This window comes from Pelodiscus sinensis, chromosome 8 (genome assembly GCF_052426305.1).
Source record: "Pelodiscus sinensis isolate ZL-2025 chromosome 8, ASM5242630v1, whole genome shotgun sequence".
NCBI lineage: Eukaryota > Metazoa > Chordata > Testudines > Trionychidae > Pelodiscus > Pelodiscus sinensis.
Window position 1 is genome coordinate 65,946,556 of NC_143059.1, and position 26,176 is coordinate 65,972,731.

A 26,176-nucleotide genomic window follows, 5' to 3' on the forward strand; every position below is an offset into this window, starting at 1 on the left:
TGCTAGTATGGATACTTGCGTTAGATAGTGTCTGCATTACTGTACAGAAATGAACCAGTGACACAATACCAGTTTAAGAACACGATTCAACGTTTCTACACTAGCCATGATTATGCCTATTTTAAATGACTTCTATGTTATCCACATTTTAAGGCTTCACTGTTTTACTTCTAAAGTTCTAACTCAGACAGCTAAAGCTATACAGGTTGGACCTCCCTGATCCAGCAGTCTCAGGACCTAATCAGTCTTGAACTAAGGAATTTTCTGGACCAGGGGAGATACTATGCCACCAGCTCCTTCTGGTCCTTCGCCAGTCAGCTGCAGCACATGGCTGCCAGGCTGCCCTGTGGCCACCAGGACTCTGCAAGCACCAGGTCTTCCAGACTCCCAGCTTCTGGTCTTTTGGCCTGGGGCGTTCTCATTCAGGAATCCATTCATTTCTGTGTGGACTAGAACGTCCCAATTTAGGAAGGTGCAACTTGTACGACTCAAAACAGTACATACCACACATACAAACCACTGACATCACTTGTGTTTGGATTTACAAGCCTGCCATAGAGTTCTAACAATGAATTCTTAGCATGGTAACTTTTATTTTTATAGTAGACAAGGCCTTATACGTTTAAGTGGTAGAACTTCCAGAGTAAACCACCAGAACTGGAGTCATTTCATTCTACAAGATTACTCTGGTGTGCATGGAACAGCTAAGAAGAAGAAGAACCGGGGAAGTAAAAAGAAGAAATAAGAGCTCTGAGACCAGAAAAGGAAAAGAAAAAACATAGGAGGGTAAAACTGAACCCCAAACAAAAGAAAAAACTATTCTAGAGATAGATGTTCACATTTTATTTCTTAAACACAAAACACTTTCTATCAAATTGGCCCTGGTCTCTCTCCATCACTCAAATTCCTAGCCAAGAAATGTTAATATAAATTCTCAAATGAGCCCTTCTTAATGTATTTGCCCTGAGCATCCTTGTAATTGGTTATTTTTTAGTATTTTAAATTATTACATTCTATAAACTTACAGTTACTAGAAAAGAGGAAAATTTGTACAAAGTGAGATCAACTTACAGAATGATATCCGGTGGGGACCGACTTCAGCTCCCTGGCATAACCAGGACAATTTCCACTGAAATTAATACTGCTTATGGAGTGCTGAATTTGGCTTTATGACAGCGGAGATGATATAGACTGAAATGTGTGTGGGAGAAATGAAGACCTTTATCATATATTCCTTTGTTAGTTGTTTCTCTTGTACACCCCCTAAATCTGTGCAAGGTAAAACAGATATAATTGTAAACTAGCCTATGACCAATTTACACAACCATTTATCCTATCAATAAATTAAGCACAGAGACAACTTCAATAAAATTAGAGCCATTGACTCCGGGCTACATTTGGCTAAGCCTCCTATAAGTTTTGGATTCTTTTCCTATCTTGTTAACATTTTAGATTTGTAAAACTGAAGTTAATTTTTGTACAACTTTTAATTTATTCTTTGAAAGGCATGACGGCCTTTCAAAGATACTCTTGTGAATGCACTTCCCTCTCCTATTCACAATCATATAACATCTCTGTGGCTATTCATCCATTGTCTACATTGTATTTAATGAGTTTTTAGATGTCTTAACTAAATATAGGCACCATGCAACAAGCCAGTGTTCTACAAACCACTAAGCAAGCACTTGTTTGTGAACTTATTTTAAGCAATTTTTATTTTTTTTAATACTGATTCACTTCTCTCTAAGTTTGGGGGGGGGGGGGAGAGAAGGGGAAAGAAATCAGCTAGTCAGTTTCTTTCAGGTGCTCCAACACAGCAGCATTCTGCTAATATTACTGGCAAATATTGTAGAAGTTTAACTAAAACTCTGCTCAACCCTACAATTTATGGTCAACATAAGCCACTTTTGCACTAACCCAGCTATGCACATGTCTACACCTAAATTTGTCCTCCAACGACATGCAAATGCCCCATCACAAGGAAACAGTAAAAACTACTTCCCCAAGCAGCACTGAGCCATGGTAGATGTAAAGACATGGGATGAAAACAGTTGCATGCTGGGAAGTTGACCTCTTGCTCCCACTCAAAAACTTCCCAAAAGATACTGCATGCCGACTTTTAAGCCGGCTCCTCACAGCACTGTCTACTGTCTCACACACACACACACACACACACACACACACACCCCTCCCCACTGTCTCTGTACGCAAATGAAACTGAACAGGATTGTTTTTTGTTTTCCCTCTATGAGAGGCAGCAAGGCGGGGGCAGATGGTGCTGATGGTGGGGATGAAAAGTTCTGGTTACTTCTTGAAATTGAAGATCTCAAGACAGTATCCTTGATATCATATGTATCATTGTGTCTAACAATTAAATTCCATGTTAGGCCAATAAACAAAACAAAACAGAACTAGTCAATTATTCACTAACATCCCTAATTGGAATATAATAATTAAACTGGAAAATGAGTGGCTAGTTATGAAGATGGCTTTTATTAGGTACGGCTGAGGATTAATCACAGTTAACACATGATTAATTACAATTTTTGAGTTAATCACATTTAAATAGAACAGTTGAAATTTATTAAATATTTTGGATGTTTTTCTACATTTTCAAATATATTGATTTCAGTTAAACACAATACAAAGTATACAGCATTCAGTGTATATTATTTTTCATACAAATATTTGCATTGTAAAAAACAAAAAATAGCATTTTTAATTCACCTCAAATAAGTACTGTAATGCAATCTCTTTATCAAGAAAGTATAGCTTACAAATGTAGGGTTTGTTTGGTTTTTTTGGTTACATAACTGCACTCAAAACAATGCCAAACTTTAGAGCCTATAAGTCCACTCAGTACTACTACTTCTTGTTTGGTCAGTCACTGAGACAAAAGTTTATTTACATTTATACGAAATAATTCTCTGTGCTTCTTATTAACAAGGTAACCTGAAAGCAGAACAGGCATTTGTCTGGCTCCTTTGTAGCCAGCACTGCAAGGTATTTACTTGCCAGATATGCTGATTATTCATATGCCCCATCATGCTTTGACCACCATTCTAGAGGAAATGCTTACATGCTGATGATGTTCATTTAAAAAAAAAAAAAAAAAAAAAAAAAAAAAGGTATTTATTACATGTATGACTGAACTCCTTTGGGGAGAACTCTATGTTTTCTGTTCTACCCACATTTTGCCATATATTTCCCGTTACAGCAGTCCTAGATCACGAGCCAGCACATGTTCATTTTAAGAACACTTTCACTGTCAATTTGACATAAGGAAAAGGTACCAATGTGAGAGTGCTAAAGATAGCTACAGCACTTGACCCACAGTTTAAGTATCTGAAGTCCCATCCAAAATCTGAGAGGGATGAAGTGTGGAGAATGCTTTCAGAAGTCTTAAAAGAGCAACACTCCGATGAAGAAATTACAGAAATCGAACCATCTAAAAAGAGAAAAGTCAACCTTCTGCTTGTGGCATATGATTCAGACCCATGCATGGGTCTGCTTTACTCAAAGGATGTGATTGGGTAATCAGTTATCCAGTATGCATCACCATTACCGGGGGATGACTACCGGTAACCAGTTAACCAGCAGCCTCACAGCTGCGCCAGCTGAGCCACGTCTACTGCACTGTGGTAGGTGAAGAGGGAGCAGCTTGCCCAAACTTGTTGAATTCTGCTTAATTGGCTAACTGGTTAAACGTAACATTTAACCTGTTTACTGATTAAACAAGATTTTACATCTCTACTTTGCTTTGGATAGTTACTGAGCAGAACATCAGCATAGATGCACATCCTCTGAAATAGTAGTTGAAATATGAAAATCCCTCCTCACTAGGTTTGCAAGCCTACCCACGAAGATGCTCCTTTCCCTCTTCGTTAGGTGGATCCCATCTCTTCCTAACAATCCTTGTGCCCGGAACAGAGTCCCATGGTCGAAGAAACCAAAGCCCTCTCTGCGACACCATTTGCGCAACCATGCATTTACGTCCTCAATTCGACGATCCCTGCCCAGTCCTTTCCCTTCAACAGGGGGGATGGACGAGAACACCACTTGCGCTCCGAGTTCTTGGATCCTTCTTCCCAGCGCTACATAATCCACAGTAACCCGCTCAAGGTCATTCTTGGCCATATCGTTAGTTCCCACGTGGAGAAGCAGGAAGGGGTAGCGGTCCGAAGGTTTGATCAGTTTGGTAAGCCTCTCAGTCACATCCTGAATGCGAGCTCCCGGTAAGCAGCACACCTCTCGAGATTCCAGGTCCGGACAGCAGATGGATGGCTCAATCCCTCTTAGGAGGGAGTCCCCGACCACCACCATCCGTCATTTTCTTTTGGGGGTGGTGGCCGTGGAACCCCCATCCCTAGGACTATGCATCCCATGCCTTCCAGTAGATGGTGTTCCCTTCTGATTCTTCCTTGTGAGGTCCCTTCCAAAGCATTCAGCACTGCAGAGCCTGTGGAGAAAGCCTGAAAGCGATTACTTACCTCTATAGCATTGGGGGATTCCCATGCTGGCCTTTTTCCCCTTCTAGAAGTTGCATGCTGCCAGTTCTCTTCGTGGTCCCGTACTGCCCTCTCTGGCTCTTCCGCCTGCCATGCTTGAAGGATTAAATGCTGCCTTCTATCGAGGAAGTCTTCATCCTCTCTGATCGAGCATAGGGTCAACACTTGGGCCTCCAGTCCTCTAATTTTTTCTTCCAAAATGGCGACCAGCTTGCACTTAGAACGGATTTCATCTGCACTTTCTTCTGGCTGGGTTGATCTAGTTGGGATTGGTCCTGCCTAGAGCAGGGGGCTGGACTTGATGACCTTCTGAGGTCTCTTCCAGCTCTATGGTTCTATGATTCTAATGTTAAAAATTGGATTTTTTGGTTGTAAATATGTAACTATTGAATGCCTGCACTCCTCTTAAAGTGATATTGTAAACATGAAGCAGGCCATGTTATCTCTTGCAAACTGTAACCAAACTTGTTTGTCCAAGTGATAGGTCGAAAAAGAAGTAGGACTGAGTTAACTTGCAGACTAAATTTATATATATATTTTTTTTAAATGCAGTTACTTTCTGGGTATCTACTATCTGAGACAGTTTGTATGTCTGCCTATTTGTTCAAGGACTCCTCCCAAACAGTAATAGCTAGGACCACCAAATTCTCTATACAGTTTTCTCAATTAAGTTTTTTTATTTATTCTTTGAAAAGGATCACAGCCTCTCCGAGATACTATTGTGGATGCACTTCTCTCTCCCATTCACAATCATATAACATCCCTATGACTTTTCATCCATTGCCTATATGGTATTTAATGAGTTAAGAGAATACAAAACAACTATGTTTAATTTAAGAAAAATGCTACAAGCCGTATTTGCTTCCTGAGCTCTATTTAATGGTGGAATCTCTTACTGGAATATGCTTGGAATCTTGAAAAATATTTTACATTCCTTCAAATGTTAATTGTTTACTGCTGCACAACGCTCAGCAAGCATGGTCTGCTGCAATACAAAAAAAATCCCACACTCTAAATTCAGCAGTTCTGTCCTCGCAAAAGATTACTAAACTCAATCTCTTGAATTTAACTTGATATCATAACAGTGCTACAGATTATGCTTTCAACTATAGTTTAAATGCAGTAAATGCTTCTTTTTTTTTTTAAGTGTTCTAGTTATCAAGTTCAAGAAGTTCCAAAAGCAGTGCAAGCTTTTAAGACATCTCATGAAATGGAAAACCTTATTAATCATCCAAGGCCAAATAGAAAGCCGCAGCTACAAAAAATAAAAGATTACTTCCATTATGAAGACAGAGATGATCAGAAAATCTATTTTATGAGATTGCCAGTTTCCTTTTTAAAATGGCTTTCTAATGAAAAAATAAAGAATTCTATATCCTCCTATTCCATGTCTTCATTATCTGTACATGTGTTTATTGTATCTTACTTTTAAGCACAGCTCAAACACAAGAACTGTGCAGGTGTGAGAAGAGTAGTATTGAGTAGATTTTAACTATGTAACCTGAAGAGACAAGACTTTTATCCCAAGTTTCTAAGTTTGTGGAACAGTCATTCTCCAAGGGCTTGTCTACACTGGCATGTTTAGTCACCAAAAACTGCCTTTGGTGACAAAACAGAGCATTTACACTGCAATACGACTTCTCAGCGCACACACCCAGTTTGACAACAGAAAACTTCCAGCCCTGTGAGAGACTTGTCTCTCTCCCCCTCCTTTTTTTGTCGACAAAGAAACAGTGTGGACTCTACTGTTAGTTTTGTCAACAGAACTGGCTTTGGCCAGTAATGCCTGCCCTGATGGCTGTGCTCAGTGTTTTATGATCTCTGCTGCCCAGCAGGCATACATCCTTTCCCTTCTAAAGTACCGGGAACTAATAGAACAAATCATTGGAATGCTCCTGTTCTTCCCTGCTAGGAAAACTGTGGCAGGCAGACTTCAGGGCTGGAGAGACTACTGTGCTGCTTTGACATTCCTCAGCATGGAAAGCTCAGAGCTACAAGGGAATCCCAAGCAGCACAGGGATCAGCTCTGCCTTCTCAAACACTGCACTTTGGGATATTTGGGGGACCCAATTATCATCTCTAATATCATTAGCTCAGACATTTACCTCCCCCCCCCCCCATCCCCGTTCTGTTCTGAAATATGATTTGTCCTTTTGATATGGGTTCACTTTTTTTTTTAATTGTATCCTTTTGTATATATGGTTGTGACAATTTTCTTCCACTATTTGATCTGAGGAAGTGGGTCTGGCCCACGAAAGCTCATCACCTAATAAACCATCTTGTTAGTCTTTAAAGTGCTACATAGTCCTGTTTTTTGTTCCCATACATTAGTATAGCAGAAAAAAAAAGAGGATTCTAAAATACAGAAAAGAAGACGAAAACTGATTAATCAGGCATATACTTTTGTCTACATTTGAAATTCAGAAACCAATAGCCAGTTACCACTAGGGTTGCACTAGCACAAACTCCAAAATGGAAGCAACGAAAATCACAAATTTAATCCATTGAGCTTTCCTCCTTGAATCTAAACTCAAAAACGTGTTCCTTATACAGGCTCCAGACATGAAATGGTGCAGATACATCTTCTGCTGGCCACTGTTTACTGAATTTGGGGAGGGAAGCTAATCCTAAATACAGACAAAACATCAATGGAATAGATTTACTATTAACTAAACTGTTTAACCCCTGTGCATTTAGTGCGGCTCTAATACAAGCTCTTTAAATGAACCTTCATTTCATTTCATAGTGACACTTGGCATTAACACTTTCATGAGAGGATTTAAAAAAAATCACTTCACAAATGCTAAGCTTCATGACATCTCTGAGGCAGACAGAGTATGTAGGGGACATAAATTGTGATACACCACTGCTACTCAACTTGCAAGGAGAAACAATAGCTGTCTAGCACACTTACTACACAAGTAGAACAAAAAGTGAAAGCTACTGCATGCAAATAAAACTGCACAAGATTGCTTTTTCAGTACCCAGATTTTAATGACCTAACTTGGAATTTAATTGTTAAAGACACACTGATGAATATGATATTTAGGGTATTGTCAGAAGTAACCAGAACTGTGTGTCCCCAACAGCAACACTATCTGAATTTTTCATTTAAGACTTCCTTCTACATACTGAACCAGTCCAACTTTGCTTAGTTTAAGAGATTTAACAAGCCAAAAGCACAAGGTGTCTGACTTCATGTAACAGATTTTAAGTGTTTTGAGAGATGAGAAATTATCCCAGTGAGTCACAGACTTTGGAATTTATACTTTAAAATGCTATTAAGACCACAGAAAAATTGATAAAGAACCAGCAAATCTGTGATGCTGATGTGGGTTGAAAAATACCATCTGTTGCAATTAAAGTTTCTTCCTCCCCAATTTTGCAAAGAGCTCTCTATTTGTTAGTTATGAGTTTTCTATATTGTATCAAATGCTAATGGATTTGACTAAAAATGTACATATTTCACCAAGAACTACTGTGTGGTGATCAGAAGTATCAAAAGAAAGCTGAGAACAAATCACAATACAATCTTTTGCAAATCTATTTTAACTTAAGCTATTTAAAAAGATTACATTTAATCGCTGAATGGCACATTTACATGAATTAAACAAACATTTCCAGCAACAAATATCGAAGAGTGGACTTTTCAGTAAATTAAGCAACTTGATTTGTAAAAAGCTGAATCACCCTGTTGGACCATAGTCTGGTCACTGAAGAAAAAAAAAAAAGAAAAAGCTGCTTTTCCTGCTTTGAGATAAAACACTCATTCCTGAATGTCAACATTTTTTAAAATTTGGCTATTTTATACTACTAAATTCATATCAGGCCACAGGTGCAAAGCAAACAGAAGACCTACAGCACAACAGCAGTCAAAAGCAGTCAGTTTTTTAACATTTAAGGAGTCAAGGATCCTGTCTGTGGAGGGGAAGACTTTATACACCCCAATGTCCCGAACATGAAGATTATTGTCCAATAGTTGCTAAATAGACTTTTGGAATCAGGGAGACCAAAATCCAATGCCAATTCTGAATTTTGCAGTTGGTTCCTCTCTCTACAGAGGGCCAACCCAAATCTCATGTCTGAACAGAGTGTACAAATTTAGTTTACTTTGTAGTCACTGAATAACTTCTTCACACATTGTGTGTGCACGCGCGCGCATGTTAAGGCTGTTGATTTATGTAATTAACTCATAATCAATCACAATTTAAAAATTAAAACTGGTTAATTGCACTGTTAAACAATAGAATACCATCTGAAATGTATTAAATATTTTTAGATGTTATTCTACATTTTCAAATATATTGATTTCAATTACAACACAGAATGCAAAATGTACAGAGCTCACTTTATATTATTTTTATTACAAATATTTACACTATAGAAATTAAGAAATAGTATTTTTCAATTCACCTCATAAAGGACTTTACAGGTTGAAATTCTCTTAACCATGACTCTCTGCTCCAGTAACATGGATGTTCCAGGACCAGAGAGTCCAGGTGGAGAGCTAGCACCAGGAAGTCCTGAAGGTTGGCAGGGCAGTAGGAATTTAGAGTCCCACACATGGTAATCGGTCTGCCTAGGAGGGCAACTTGAGCCCAGCGCACAGAAGCAGCGGGACTGCTGGACGCTGCATTGGGAGCCTGGTGCGTGCAGAAGCGGTGGGGCAGAAGGGGCTGACAGGGAAGCAGGCGACAGCAAAAGGGGGAGGCCAGCTGCGAGGCTGACGGACAGGCCAGGGCTGGTAGCAGGGGGGACAGAAATTACCTCCCCTGGTCTGGAAAATCCATCATCTGGGACCAGTCAGGTCCTAAGGATGCTGAACCAGGGAAGTCCAACTTATAATACAATCTCCTCACCCTGAAAATGTAATTTACAGGCAGATTTGCATGGGGAAGGGAGTTACATAACTGCACTCAAAAATAAAATCACATAAAACTTTACAGTTGATAAGTCCACTTGGTCCTACTTGTTGTTCAGCCAATTGCTAAGAGAGAGATGTTTATTCACACTTACAGGAGATAACAATATGCACTACTTATTTGTAATGTCATCTAAAAATGAGAACTGGCATTTCAAGGTATTCCAGGTATGCTGAACATTGATATGCTTCTCCATGCTTTGGCCACCATTCTAGAGGACATGCTCACATGCTGACACACATTAAAAAAATGCATTAAGTCAATTTATGAGAACTCCTTGGGGGAGAACTGTATGTTTCCTGCTGTTTTAGCCACATTCTGCCATATATTTCACTTTACAGAGTCAGATACTGACCCAACACAGGTTGTTCATTTTAGGAACACTTTCATTGCACTGCTTTGGATTGTCATTTAACAGAACCCAACATCAGTGTGGATAAATGTTCTCTGGAATGGCAATTGAAGCATGAAGAAACATGAAACTTCAGCACATCTGGCACATAAAACTCTTGTGACACCAGCTATAACAGTGCCATAACATTCCCTGCTCTCACTTTTAGATGCCATTGTACACAAGAAACGGGCAGCATTATCTTCTGCAAATATAAAAAACTTGTTTGAGTGATTGGCTGAACAAGAAGCGGGACTGAGTGGACTTTCTAGGCTCTAAAGTTTTACATTGTTTATGCAGTTATTTTTATACAAAATTCTTCATTTGTAAGTTCAACTTTCAAGATAAAGAGATTTCAATTTACCTACTAAAAGTACTGCAGTGCAAAAAATATTTCTTTGTTTTTTACAATGCAAATTTTTGTATTCAAAAATATAAAGTGAGCACTGTACCTCTTGTATTTTGTGCGATACTTGAAATCAAAGTATTTGAAAATGTAGAAAATATCCAAAAAATATTTAAATAGTTTTCTATTGGGGATGTTAAAATCCAGATAATTAGGGTAATCTTGTAACTGCTTCAGATCTAAGTGGTTACATGCCATGAGCTCCGCAGCATAAAGCTCATACTGCAGAGCCCATTCATTACACAAAAAGAAAAAGAAAGTGTATGTAAACTGTGTATCTAGACCATTAATGTTGAGTTTGAGATCACCGCTGCCCTCAGTTATTTTTATTATTTCACAGGGCCAATATTACCACTGAAATATATGCAAGCAAAAGTGATTTTTTTTCAATCATGGATTAATCTTGGCAGATCACATCTTATGTGTGCAAAAGGTGGGGGGGGGGGGCACTACTTCTCCCCACCTCAGGATATTCTAGGGATGTAAGCAACTAGTCGACTACCCAATAAGCCTAGGCTTATCAGGTAGTTGAGTCACTACTCAGCTAGTCCCTCCCCTTCTCCCCCCCAACCTTGTTGCCCCTGTGTCAGAGGCAGGGAAAAGGGAACCTGTCTAGTGGTCAGACTACACAATTAGCAGTCTGGTGTTCTAGCTGATAATCCAACTCCATCATTTATTCATTTTTAATGTGACATTAGCCTAGTCACAATTAAGGCAGTAAAATCTGGTGTGCATCAGAATTTGACATTGATTCCCCATTGACACTCCGTCAAATGGAGCTGATCACCTAACTTCTATTTCTTCTTCTGAAAATCTCTTAATCTTATCGGATACAGTTTTGTAGTTTATCGGATACAGTTTTGCCACCTGTAACAAAAGTGTTGGAAGGCTAATCTTCTATCAATTCTCTAAAGTATCCTGAGATTTGGATAACAGGAGCTACAAATGAAAATTGTAGTGTTTGTTACAGTTCAAAAATTTCACAAACTTTTTTTAAAGCTGCTTTTCATGCAGCATACTCAGCGAAGCACGGTGCTGTATGTTGGGAGGGGCAAATGCTGAAAGGGGGAAATAGTTCATCTCTTTTTCTTAAAATATTTTTCTCAAACCTCAAAATGAATGTGTTTTTCACTACCACTGGAGGGTAGCAATTGTAAAGCTGCTATGATCTCTATGAAAGACCAGAGGAAACAGTGGGGAACCAAGAGAGAAGTCAGACTGGGAGAGGGATGAAAATTCAATCATACCAGCAAAGCTAACTGCTTGTTAAAGGAGGAGTATGCATCCCATCTGTCTGTTGCAGAAAGGCTGGAACTGTTTCAAGAACATTTTAGAATATGCATGCCACTGAGTACAGGGTCCAAACATGTAATTCCTCTTAAAAACAGACTAACTGATTTCAATGAGATTACAAACACAAATCAGTTTTGCAGGATCTGAACCCACATCTTTGTTACACATTCACTGCCATTTGAGAATGCAGATCTTCCTGTTGCCAGTACTGTATTTTTATATATAAATTCTGCATTTTAGAAAAAAACTCTGGTTTCCACTTAACAGCTAGTTTCCACTTAACAGCTAGTTGGTTCAGTAAATAAGATCCTACTTTAGAAGTGCAAAATAACAATACAGATAAGTTTGTAATTGAAGCCTAATCAATGAGTGTTGTGTATAATTGAAGTCGTCTAGAATGATGAGCTATGCATAAAGCCATTTTAGAATCATTCTCTAAGTCTTTTACAAGACGAATATCAATCAACCAACACTTCTTTGCACAGTTTTGTTTTCCTCCTAGGTAGGGCTGCATAAGTGTGGTTACATGATTGCCAAAGACAAAAAAATAAAATTATGGGAAAAGCAATGAAAAACATCCAGTTTTATCTACTTGTTACATTAATTGCAATTCAGGGGAACACTAATACTAATTAAAGTTTTACTTCCCCCACCAGACCTGCCACTTCTAAGTAAAAACCACACAACACATTACATGTCATCTAGCAAGGTACTAATCAATTGTCCCAGCATACCAGCTAGCAAACACATAACCAGCAGTAAAAAAATATGTAACAGGCTACACAATATGTACTCATTTGTACTTTGTACAATATCATACACTTCAATGCAATTATACAGGCTTCAAGTCAGCAGAAAATCTGTTGTTGTTCGTAAAATAATTTGCTGGTACAAATCAGCAGAAATGTAGATTAACAAAATCATGATAAAAATACAAAAATCATCATCAAAAAATTAAATTCAATAGAACGCTTTGCTAAGGATATTAAATTTCAATTAATAAGTAATAGATGGAATTTCTATCCACTACCTGATTAGTCGATAAGTTGGGAGGGGGCGCTCGCTATCCCCGCTGTGCTTCTACCTTTGAACTGTAGCACGACACACCAGCGGGCTCTTGCTACATTTCAAAAGCCAGAGGCGCAGCAGGGAACCTGGGGTGAGTGGGGACTGCAGGTTCCCTGCTGCGTCTCTGTCTTGGAAATGTAGTAAGAGCTGCCCACGGCTCTGGATACATTTCAGAAGCAGAGAGGTGCCGATTCTGGGACTGGGCATGAGCCGGGACAGTTGGGTCTCAGCTCATACCCAGTCCCCCACTGAGCCTCTGCCTCCCCTACCCCTTGTGAAGATGGTTCTGGGGGGGAACAGGCTTTTAAGATGGCTGATAGAGGCAGCAAAGGTGTGGGGAAGCGACTAGTTGAGTAGTGACTCAACTAGTCTCTTACATCCCTACACTTAGCCAATAGTATAAAATTCTGTTTGTCCTGAAAGTCACTTATATAAAACTTGAAAAGTGAATAAATATTGTATATTACTAGGCTCCAAAACATAAGATTGTTCTTGGTAAAATGTGAGAAAACTTCCGTTTTATTGTACATACACACACTGATGAAAAAATATTTCCATTGATAATTTAAGTTTACAGATAAGCAAAGAAAAATGCAGCTTGAGAACTTGTTTGATTTAATAAATTTACTTTGTATAATTTGACTTGTAATGGTGACAATTTGTATTTTAAGTTATAAAGCTTTCACTTTCTGAATTTCAACATCTACAGCCATCAAATTACAGTTGCAAATCATGCAGAGTTTAAAATTTAAAACTGATGAAAATAAAAATTCTTTACCACATGATTTTATGCGTTGAAATTATAAAAAAGTTAAATTCTGCCAATATTATATATTACACACAGATCGCTACTAAATTTTATAATATATTAAAAACATTGTTACAGACTTAAAAAGAGTCCTGAACTGCTATTATGTGCCTCATTTGGTTTCACCCATCTCTATAACAAATCAACTATGGAAAACATCTTTTTGCATATTTTCTACATTTTTTTGTTTTGTTTTTTAATCCCTGGGATTGCATAAACAACTGGGATTGCATAAACAACTGTCAACAATATACAGATGTAAATGAATCCCCTGTTATCAGGGACAATATCAGACTGGGTTTTCAAGGCGAATCCCTCACATTCATCTGTGCCCAGCATTTTTTAACAACACATACTACCACATACACAGCTCCTCCTGGTAGCCCTTTACTTCCTTGTTTAGAAGGTAATTTTTGCACTGTTTATTTTTATGAAGACCTATTTTAGGCTGCTATGAGCTTCTGTTTATATATTAGATCACCTGATGCATCCCGCTTTTACAGGAGCCATATAGTTTGCTAGTGAAGTCATGTTCTCTTTGATACATTCAGTGAGCTCCCTGGAACGAAGGGCTTCTAGAATGAATTTAACATTTATGGAATTATGAAGGGGAATGGCCTCTGCCTAACATCCTTTAGGATTAAATAAACATTCTTAATGCGCAGTTCTACTTTTCAGATGGAACTGATTGAAGTCATTGGAAAAATACTAAGGAGCTGTCTAGCAGCACAAAATCCATAAAGCTACAACTTCTCAAATACTTGAATTCATACAATAAAAAACAGCAAAAGTTGACTAACTGCCCTTTTCCTCTTGATAACAAAAAAGTTTTCCTTTTGATTACAGGATCTGTTAAAGAGAAAGGAGGCAGATATCTATTTTACCTGACTGCATATAACACGAGGAAATGAAACAGATCTGTTGCTTGGTTAAGGAGTTAATTAGTCTTTCATATTATACACACTACACTACCTAAATTTGCTTTAATACAAAGAGTGTTAGACAATTATTCAGAAATATTTTATTGATTTAGATTTACTGTACTGTAATACAAAGTTTTAAATTACAATGACACTGAATTGGTCTCTCTCATTAAAGATACACTATCCTATGCAAACTCTTTTTTCCCCCCCAAAGAAGTTTAAATAATCAAAAACATATGAAGATAATGTAAATGTTTCTACTTCCATTGTGTTATTAATAAACATTGTTAATTTCATGGGTTATTATACAAAGCAATCTATTTGGAGAATATAAAAAGGCTATGAAAATAGGAGAGACTGATAGCTCAGATTTCACTGGCAGGCATTTACTGGCAGTGCCAGCAGAGAAGCCATAGCCTGACTAAAACATGGAGACTGAACTCCCATTTTATCAAGATCAGACAACATGGGAGCATGGAGGAGAAAGGAGGAAAGAAGTTTGCAACATCATGATCCACAGTAAACAGTTTGAGGATAAATATAGGGCTTCAGGATCCTTGGCTCCCTAGTAGGTAACTTTGCAAATGCGCAAAATTCATTTTAAAAAACATTTTAGTCTATATAAAATGTAGAGACTGGTCAATTTCTAGCAGTGGCAATTAAGATTCCCTTTTGATTTTGAGTACAGTTAGCCTACATCTAATGATCTGAAAATCCCATGGCAGAATTGGTAACCAGTTGTGCAATGTTTTCAAGACACCACAGCATGGTTTTATTCGTTACACTCTAGAGATAATTAAAGTCCAAATGAAAATTCAGACATTTCGGCTCAAATTCTCAGTGCCTTCGTTGCAAGATTATTTTTATTCTTTCACTGATTACTCTTTAATCTTATTATTCATGGAAATGATTGTTGTCACCATAGTTACTTCATCTAAACTGGCTTTCACAAAGCAAGATTTCGCTATCACTAATACTGTTAAAAATGAAATGTTCAAGTTATATCTTTTACACTTTGTAAGATACTAGCAGGACGTTCACGTCTGCATGACAGCAGAGAGAAATTTTATGGTTTTTCAGTATCTGTCACCTGCAAGATGAGGTCTCCTCAAATTTTCATAATTACACATCTAATTCCAACAGGACCAACCTTTATTTCATGAAATGTATTAGCTGTCTTCTTGTCACATTATTCAATGTGCTTTTATATAAACAAGCATGCCAATTTACTAACATTACACATTTAGAAATAGGAAAAACTAATTGAATCAAACATGCTATCATTATGGGTGTTGTTTACATTCATTTTTGAAGAAAGTATAAAAGAGTTAACCCTAAAATTACACTTGATTAAACAAAACAATATAGATAACTACTTGCTATGGCATCCTGTCTCCTTATATATATTGTTGCTGTACCACAAGATAAGGCAGTATCTAACTAAACATATTTTTAATTAACTGCATGTCACTACATGACCAGCAATCATGAGGACACCAAAAAAATCCAGTGGTACAAACTAACTATTGACAAACAAACTAACTATACATCTAGACCAATGTAAGAATCAAGGCAGAGATGAAGCAAGGAAGTGCTTGATCTGCAAAGAGGCCACATCTCCTTTAAGAGTTGCCACGACGACAACAAGGACAACTAAATTCAAACTTTAGCAAAAAGGGGTAACTTATGCTAGTCAAATACCACAGAACATCTGTTCACCAATACAGTCATGTAAATGGCATACTAGTTAATATCACTTAACTGCTTTGAAAAGGAACCGTTTAACAGACACACGTGATGACAAAACTAGGGACGTAAGCAACTAGTCGAGTAGTCGATAAGCCTAAGCTTATCGAGTGACTAAGCGACTAGTCACTCCCCCCTCCCTTGCAGGAGCAGGAGGGGAGCAGGAGCTGATCCCCCAGCACCATCCCCACAGTTGCAGCGGAGGAGAAAGGCAGAGCCACAGTGGTCCCTGAGTTGGCACAAGCTTGGACTGCTCAGTCCCATCTCTTGCCAGCTGCAGGAGCAGCCAGGCTGACTGTGCAAATTGCATCAACTACAGTTAGCGGCTTCTTAACATCCTTAGACAAAACCTCTATTTGTAAAAGCATCTATGTCTTTCAGTTCTCACAAATTGTGCCTGGATTCAGTCATATCGGTGTGCAGATACTGGAACTAGGAATGCCTTTAGTAATGTTAATCTTAAAATAATGTAGATTTTCTTACCATGCTACCTGGAGCGCCTAATTCTGCAGTCTTTGCACACATCAGTCCCAATGAAATTAGGCTCATGATAGTGTAGTCAATTAACCAATTAACAATAATCAAAACTTATAGGTTAATACTATAGACTACACACATTCCCCCCCCCCCCCCCCCCCACCTTTTCCTGTAAATATTTAGCAGGCTGGCTATCAGTCTAGCTCAGTTCTGGCTTGCAATGGATCCAGGAGCTACCCCTGCTGTGGCTCGGCATTTAAAGTGTATTAGGAACTGGGTGGGCAGGCAGCCCGGCTTGCACCAGGTCCGGGAGCTCACATCCCCCCCGCCCCAGATAGGGGCTGCTGCTACCCCACACTGCTGCCTCTATCAGAGACAGCAGCGCAGGGCAACAGGCAGCCGGGCCGTGAGAGGAACTGATTTTTTAACTGGCTCCCCTCACGGACCAGCTCCCTCCTGGCACCTTACGCTGCTGCCTCTGACACAGAGGCAGCAGTGCGGAGTAGCAGGGGGCTCCTCAAGAGTGAGGCCAGAGTGCACTGGCTGCCAGTTCCACCCACAGGGATTATAGAATAGTTGACCAACCGATAAGAATTCATGAGGTTACTTAACTATTCAATTAATCGATATTTAACATCCCTAAAAAATCTACTGGAGTTTGCAATATGCAAGGAATGCAGGTGCAGATTCCAAGAAAATAATAGTTCTGCAATCTCATATATAAAATAGTTTTAGAAACAGTTGCTGAAAAGAATCACACATGCTTAAAAAAAAAATTGGTGTTATCTCCAAGTCCTACATCAACATTTGGGAAGAAAGGGTGGGAGACTCAAATGTGGACAAACAAAAATTGTACCTCATCACAAACAGAATTCACCACTTAATGACATGCTTCAGAACCCCCTTTTAGATCTTGTTCAAGGCTGGCAGTGTTTTATGTTCACATAAAGAATCTTTTTTTTTTTTTAAACGCCAACAGTCTAGGCAGTACGAGCATGAACCAACATGTATTGCAATATTTAGGCAGCCATTATAATGTAAATGTGCAAGGTATTAAAAAGCTATTTAACACTGTATAAGGTGCACAGCTTCTGTGGTCTATACACAATGCCAAAAGAAAGATCAGACTCCATACATAATGATAAGCCTCTGAGTACTGGGGTACAAAGGTCCACAGAACCAGACCATGTCTGTGTAATCATTATGATTCCACAGGCATATTATCTTATGGATAATACTATATACTCTACCCTCACTTTAGATATGTGCTACTTCATGAGGCAGCCAAGGGACTTGTGCGAGAAAGCTAACATCAAACTATATCCAATTTGGCCTGAACATCACAATTCACATACAGCTTGTGTAAAAATAATATCCCTTTCAACAAGATGACTGCCACTGGCAGCCAAGTGCCAAATTTTAAATAAAAACTCTTTTCAAAATGTATTTACTTGGTTTTCATGTGATGAGATATAAGTCTTAACTTAGCACAATAATGTTAATAGCACAACTTTAAAATATAATAAAATATTTAGAAAACAAAGATGCAGTTTATCACCACCAGCACACACAGATTACATGCTATCCTTTGGCACACATGGGAAAGGAACTCAGAAGGAAAGATTAAAATTGTTCAATTTTTTTTCCTATTTCTTACACTTTAAAGGTCTATGATGTATCTAAATAATTAACAGTAAACCAATAAAATGCTAAAAGAACTAACGATATAAGCATACCAAAATCATTAAAAAAAGCTCTTTGAGCATCCACAGTGGGACCAATTTACAGTACTTGAGGGTATCCTAGCATGTATCACTTTACGAGATCATGTACTGTAATATTTTCCTTACAGTATACCACAGATTCCTCTTATTATGTACTGATCTTTACAAGTGATGTAAATAACTATTTGATATGAACTCTGAGATTTTTAAAAAAAGCTTACAAACACAGCACAATTTATTTATTTTTAAAAAGAACCATATGTTAATCTCTAGGCAATATATACGTATAACTCTTTGTAATCAGACATCGCTTTGTAAAGAAATACTATGCTGAACAGAGTTTGATTCCAGAATATCCCCTACTTAAAGAGAGGCTTAGTACTATGTTATCCAAATATCAGACCTCAGAAGTGTAGGCATAATGAGCATAAAAATTAAAACATTAGTACCACAAACATTACTTTATCATCAGTTGCTACAGGTTGTAATATACCAAACTGTACTTCAGACACAGAAAATATGCAGTATTGTCAGACAGTGCAACTGTAATGTAAACAAGTATTATGTTAGTCTTTACAAGCTTGCTGGGGAGACTTAAATCTTCCATACCATCGGTGCCTCTTACTCCCTTCCCCGCCCCCCCAAAAAAGCCTCCATAAAAAAATGTGTCGTCTTCCCCAAGGTGAAGCACAACTCAATAAGTAATCAAAATTAAATATATGAATATAGAAAAGAGAAAGGGGAAAAATACAATGATTTGTTGTATCAAAAAGCATCCACAAACCACCACCCCAGGAAACAAGTAAACATATCAAACTTCAAATAATTTCAGAAAACCTGAGTGCTGACCAGACATCAGGACTTGTTAATAATCCTTCCCAACAGTGGGTCAAACATCTGTGTAAGTACTGCTCAGACTAGAATGGGCTAGTGCAACATATCAACATTTACCTGACACCGCCCCCTCTTAACCAAGAATGGAGCAAGATGCTTTACGCTGCTCCCATACTACCAAGGTAATCTATACCAGATGCAGCAAGAGAGTGTCAAGCTTCTGAAAGACACCGAAAAAGCCAACACCTATTTAACTGAGGATAGGAAAAGAGAAACGGCCATCAGGATCTGATGGAGAAAGAGGGAAATACTCAGTGAACACTTGACTGTAATAGGCAAGGAGGGGCAGAGAAGAGGGAAGAAACAATCCTCAACACCCCTCGCCCACCAGGTGCAATTCGCATGGAGGATAATTCATTAATCCTCAGAAGATCAAAAAAAGCCAGAAACAAAGAATTTTCTGTATTTAATTATCATTCAAATTTCAATTATAAAGGCTGATATTTTTGCCACATCTGAAATTTCAAATATTCTCCCAGTGACAATTGTATTCCTTTATTGTAAAATGCAATCTTCCCAAAAGATAGTATCCTGGACCTTGAGCACATCTTTCCCACCAATCTTTAGGTATCTATTAGACAAGGCTGATACCAATATAAAATTTGATGCTTCTTTGTCTAGTTTCACATTCTTAACTCAGTTAAGGTATTATACAACCCTTGACAAGGTTTGCTTATATTATACACACGCCAGTGAACAATTCCTTCACGATGACAATACTGAAATAGGGACCATCACACATTGTTTCAGTAGAATCACTCATTTCTAGAAAGCCATAATCATGTAACAATAAATGCAAGGATTTCCTAATGGAAGCACACACAATGAAAATGTTAAAAGAAAACCAGTTATTGTAAATTAACAGGACATGCAGAAAGCTATAAACATTATTCATGGTCAGATAGAAGCCTTTCAATAATCTAATGTTCTTAAATTAGAGTACTTCCATTAGTGTGATTTAATTGTCAAGATAACAAAGGAACGCCCCTCCCCATACCGCTTGCCTTACAGATGTGTCATGCTGGCAAGATAAAACTATACCAGGATCAGCAGCTAGTCACAACCAGTACTATTTACTAACCCAACCTTTGCTGTTATGTGAGGTAGGGGATTCCGCTTTACATTTCTATAAAAAGTAGACTGGGGAGTGTTATGTTGCTCTGATTAGAACAAAACAGGGGGAAAGCATGCTCTTTTCAAAGGAAGAATCCAAGATACCCCATTAATGTTTCTGGTACACCTCAGATTACATGTAGGTGATTGCTGCCTAATCATTTTACTTGTTACATCTACAGAAATCACAGACCTCGACAAAACTGTACACATATAATGTCTAACATGAACTGAACAGATCCAGTTCAACCTACTAAATTTTTCATTTCACTTGCTCAGAGCTCAAAATTAACCAACAGAAAATTAAAATACTGAGGCTCAAATGGTAAGAATTGACAATATTAGTGTATTTTTAAAAATGTGAATGTATGTATGATACAGTACTAACAAACTTTCAAGATGCAGAAATCTTTTAAAGAAATCATCTGAGGGCTATATTGAGATCATTATGCAAGCTATGCCTAAAATATGGCTGTACATGTTGTTTTACTTCATATGACTACCACCTTCTTCAAGCCCTTAATCGATGCATCCAATAATACCTAAAGATACATGGATCTATAGCTACACGAAAAAAAATAATTTGCCTATTAGAAGCAATGTATATATTACACACACACACCCACAGTAATTTGTAAAAAAAAAATCATTGGCTAATATTTGTTCTGTAATTTTTGGTTCCAAAAGACTGAGACCATGAAACTAATTACAATTCATAGAATTAAAACTCAATCATTAATATTCTGCTGTGAAAGTGTCTTTGTGCACAGACGTGCATAATTACATAAAATACATGCTTCCAAAGGCCGTATCAATTAAAATATATTAACTGCAATTACATTTAGTATGATTTTAGTACTTTTTATATATGATGGCATTTTAAAAATTTCAATTTCTACTCATAAATCCCTGTACAGACCAAATACAATATTTCTCCATTAAACTTTAGTCATGCTGAACTGCTATGCAGTTCACATACAAACACAACCCTAGTCAAGTATAAGTAACAATCCAATACAAGCATTATAACTGCTACTCTCTAATGACTTAGAGATATATTTATGTAATTTATATAGACAAGGAACATACTTTTCACAATCACATGTGTATCAGAAGCTGTCGCTAAATGTTCTTCACAACATCTCTACAGTTTAAATACAAAAGGCACAGTAAATAAATTCAGTGAAACAGGAAAAGAATTTCATATGTATATGAAAAAGAATGTTAGGTAATCATTACTCTGTATATTGGTTGCTACTATACACATACATAAAGCATCTTTAATTTCTCTTCAGCCTGCTCACAGTATTTTGGTTTGAGGGAATGCAAAGTTGTAAAAACAGTGCTTCCTCTTTTTTTTTTTTTTTTTTTTTAATATCACCATTTCACAACATGAAGAAGCAGATGTATCAAAGTAATATCCCAAGCTGCAGAGAGGCAGGACACCACTGATGAAGAAATTCACACAATATGCAATCATTTGAGTTCATCCCACCTGCTCATAAACCTAGAGGCTATCCAGCTGATCTGTACCTTCACGGGCAAACAAATGCCAGGCAAAGGTTTATTCACATTATTCCCTGGGGACCAGGCGCAACAGACAGCATATTTTTAAATGATGACTGGTACGTTTGTCTCCTGTTTGAACCTGTCCACAAGGAGTCTCTGGAAAGGATTCCCTTTAATCAGGATAAAGCTGACAACATCCCTCGCTTTGTTTATAGCAGGGGTGGGGAGGGAACACGGAGAAGATATATTTTTAAAGCATGACAGCATGGCATATTCTTGCAAAACCAACAGCCACCGTTCTCCATGCCCCCCACCCTTCTCCCCACGAGCCTGTTTTACCTGCTCCCACGGGAGCCTTTGTGTGGGGGGCTTCCTGCTTCTGCTCTCGACCATCGCGGCTGCGGTTCCTGCTTCTTCTGCCTGGCTGCCTCCTAGGCCCAGCCCCTGGCTGCTGTCAGCGGCGGCAGCTCGGCCCAGCCTGGAGCCGAGACGCCTCCACCTACAGGCGCTGCCTGGCAGCAGCAAGTGCTGGGAGAGTGTCTGTAGCCAGGGCTACGGAGACACCCTCGGCCGCCGCCGCTGCAGCCCCCGGCCCTCCCGCCGCGCGCAGCCCCCGCGCCTCCCTCAGCCCGGCGGCCCCCACCCGCCCGGCTCGAGCGCCAACTGCCTCCCCGCCCTAACCGCCCCCTGCCTCGGCTTCTACCTGCTGCCCCCCGGCCCCTCACCGTGAGGGCTCCGCCATCCTCCTCAGCCACTCTCAGGCCCGGCCCCGCCACCCTGCCGGCCGCCGTCACCGCGCACCGAGCCGTCACGGGACTCCCCACCCACAGGCCTCCGCCGCACCATAGAGAGCGGCCGGTAGAGCGTCGTGCGCCGCCGCCATCTTGGATGAGGGCGGAAGTGCCCTTGTTGCCAGGGGCAACAGTTGAGCCCTGGCCGTGTTTGCCTTTTTGTTGTTGTTGTTGTTTTTGGTGAAAGGGGGATAAAAATAAAGGGAGCTGGTACAGGCAACAGAGTAGAACTGTTAAGGGAAAGTAGGACAACAATAGCCATGTTCCCACTCCAGCAGCAGGAGGGGTCCCCTCACAGACACTCACGTGCCCCACCTGCCCTAACAAGGGGCCTCTTTCTGCCAGTTTACTGATGGAACAAAACCGAACACCCATGCCCCGCCCCCTTTCCAAGGCTCCGCCCACTCTGTCTGTTTTCTTCCCCTCACCCTTCTATTGCTCACTCTCCCACCCCCCACCTCATTTTCACAGGGATGGGGAAGGTTCTTTTCTACCAGGTGTTTGGTCAGTGAGGGGCCACAGGGATGTGGTGGCGCTTCCAGGAGTGGTGCTTGGCCAGGATTTGCCTTAGCCCCCTCCCAAAAAGCCACCTGGCCGGAGCCTGCATCCCAAAACCATTTCCGCACCCTAATTCTCTACTACAGCCTTGAGCTCCTTCCCATGGCCTACACCCCTCAAACTCCAACCCCGTGCCCCAGCCCTGAGGCGATCTATACCCCAGGGGCTCAATTAGCAGGTATAGTGAAGACCCGCTAATTTGACCACAGATCGCAGTCCTGCCAACTCCTGCACTCCACTGGAACAAGAAGCATAAGGTAAGTTGAAAGGAGAGTTATTCCTGCTGACCCAGTGTGGCATAGACACTACAATAACTTGAACTAAGCAACATAGCTGGAATTGTGTGACTTAAGTTGACTTCACTCGGTAGGGTACACCTGCCCTAAGTCTTCTGTGAAAAATGATATTTATGTTTGTGTGAAAATTGATATTCATCTATAAGTGTTACTTTGTACTGCAGCTGACTTACCAGGCAGCACGTTTAAAAAAGAAAACAACAACCAAAAAGGCAAAAGAAACAACAACAACAAATCAGCACCTCATTTGTGCTTCTATTCTTTTTATGTAGAGTAAAAAATAGTGACAACTGTACATTATTTTTGATACTAAGTCTGCAAAAAGTACATAAATAAATGACATTGATTTGTACATGCTTTTTTTTCCTAAAGCAAATTAAGTATTTTAGGAAAACATGTCAGAGTGACTAGCAACCAATGTTGCAGCTGCTAGTGAGGGTCTCCCCTGCATAATGGTCAGGTTTAGAACAGTGGGGGAGATGTGAGAAACACTTGCTAACTGATTGATTCTTGTAACACCAGTGTTGTCCAGATTAGCACTGAACACCTTTCTGTTATGTCTAGATATTATTCATATCATATTCATTCTCTGTGGAAAAAATGAGCAGTTAATTAGATATAATGAACTGGGATATGATTTGCTTAATTATTAATGCAGTGTATAAACTAGCAGTCACAAACTCACGGCCCACAGGCCATCTACGGCCAGAGCATATTGGCAATCCAGTTGAGTCCGCTACCCACACACACCCCAGTTTGGAGGGGCGTGTCTATCCCCCATACCCCTAAACCCCTTCCTGCTGCCACACCATTGCACCCTGTCCCCTGAGGGATGCAGCCTCAGGGATTACCAGGGGCCTGGTGTGGGCCCCTCACATTCCCTACTAGCTGTGAGTTTAAGACTTCTGGTGTAAACACTGAATGGAGTTTTTGAACTAATGTGTTCTAATATATTCATGTTTTTAATGGCGGGGAGTAAATGTTCTGTGTGCCTAGTGCCCCAATAAAGCTTAGTTTGTCCCTGACCCCCTGATGAGTTCTACAAGTAAAATATCTCATGATTTTTAAGTCAATCTCATTATTTCTTTGGGGCCTAAGACTTGATTTTTGAACTAGCAGAGTTTTAAACAGTCTGACTCAAATCCCCTCCTTCTTCAGATGCTGAAACGTCAGTCTCCTAGTTATGATGTCACAATTTCTAGACAGTTTCAGAAAATTGCTGACTAAACAAATTGGAGGACAAATCATTGTTTAGGTTTTTCAGTGACAGACTAACACAGCTACCCTTCTGAGACTGTCTAAATAATGTTAATGTAGCTTCTCCAAGTGGTAACATGCCTTTGTGAACCACTTTCCTGTTTGGAGCAGAAACTGGTGACACAGAAGGATGTATTTACTTACTGCAATTTGTTTATTTACAAGATTAACACAGGTCCTGTTTTCTGAAACAGGGGTGATAACAAACCCATGAAGGAACACAGGCACCACTGTTGCATCCTAAAGAGGCAGCTTTCTTCCTCTGCCTCATTCCACAAACACATGAAGACTCGCAGCCAAAACTGACTGCAATTGAACACACAGGCAATAACTGGTAGCTCAACACGTAATTTAACTCTTGTGATTTTAACCAGTGCTTTTTTTTGATGGTACTGCCTGGTACATAGTACCGGCACCTCCAGTTATAGCTCAACAACTTTTCCCCTGGAGTACCGGTACCCCCCCTTTTTTTAAACAAAAAAAAAAGCACTTTTTTTTAACACATAGCCCTTGTTGAGCCTCACCGCTTACACCACAAAGTCTGAAGGCCATGCATCTGGATGTCAATCTTCCTTTTGCTTCACTGCTTTGCAACATAAAAATGACTTAATTAAGTTTCCCTGCATGATTAGGAGAATCCATAATTAATCTCTAGATCCAATAACTGCATCAGTTGCAGCCGTTGAAAACCTATTACACAATTATGAAAAATGGGAAAATGTCTTCCATTTTTCTCAGCAGATGTAATAATGTAGCTACTACTCCTATCCACATACCATCCTTCAGGGTACATATAACCTGAAATACTAATGTAATTAATAAAACAAAACCTTTCGGTTATTAAACATACATAATAAATAACATTAAAAGATAAGTCAAATTTTCCCGCTTGCAGATAATGTTTGACTACTATTCTGACATATTGGAGGGACAGAGTGGAAAAATTCCAAGTATTTTGCAACAGAATGGGGACTGTCCCTGGCTGGCATTCAGGATGACCTTACAGCAGGTAGAATAGTGATAGAAATGTAGCCGTGTTAGTCTGGGGTAGTTGAAGCAAAATGCAGGACAATGTAGCACTTTAAAGACTAACAAGATGGTTTATTAGATGATGAGCTTTCTGGGCCAGACCCACTTCCTTACAGCAGGGTAACTTGCATTATGCTTACATCAGCTCTTACAAGCTACGTGGGGTCAGGCTACCACTAAAAGGAACATGTGGGTACTGCAGGAAGTGGCTTTTTTGTCTGTGCTAAAAGGTGAAAATCTTCCTTTTGAATCTGAATGCAGGGGTGCCATTTAGGTACGGGAGGGGACTCTAGTCCCCCCTGAAGTCTGAACCCATGAATTTCGTACTTGAGGTCTGTTTACAGCATTTACCCTATCCCTACACACAGGTCTTAACTGCAACACAGCTTATGCTGCTTCCAGTTTTGCCTTTATGACAGGAAGTTTGTTTATAAATAGAGAGAAGCAGGGTGATTAAGATAAC

General features: G+C 39.4%; 1 protein-coding gene across 3 annotated transcripts in view; it reads right to left on the minus strand.

Annotated features, from left to right (window-relative positions):
* Positions 1–22,656, minus strand: part of SHOC2 (SHOC2 leucine rich repeat scaffold protein) — a 104,539-nt gene extending 81,883 nt beyond the window's left edge. Inside the window, exon 1 of one of the 3 annotated variants that reach the window (XM_075935478.2) lies at positions 22,508–22,656. The gene's annotated coding sequence lies outside the window, so the exon portion shown is untranslated. Of the gene's footprint in view, positions 1–22,121; positions 22,387–22,485 lie in introns of those variants that run through there. The other 2 variants (XM_075935479.2, XM_006135001.3) reach the window with 2 other exon arrangements.
* Between the last annotated feature and the right edge of the window lie 3,520 nt (positions 22,657–26,176).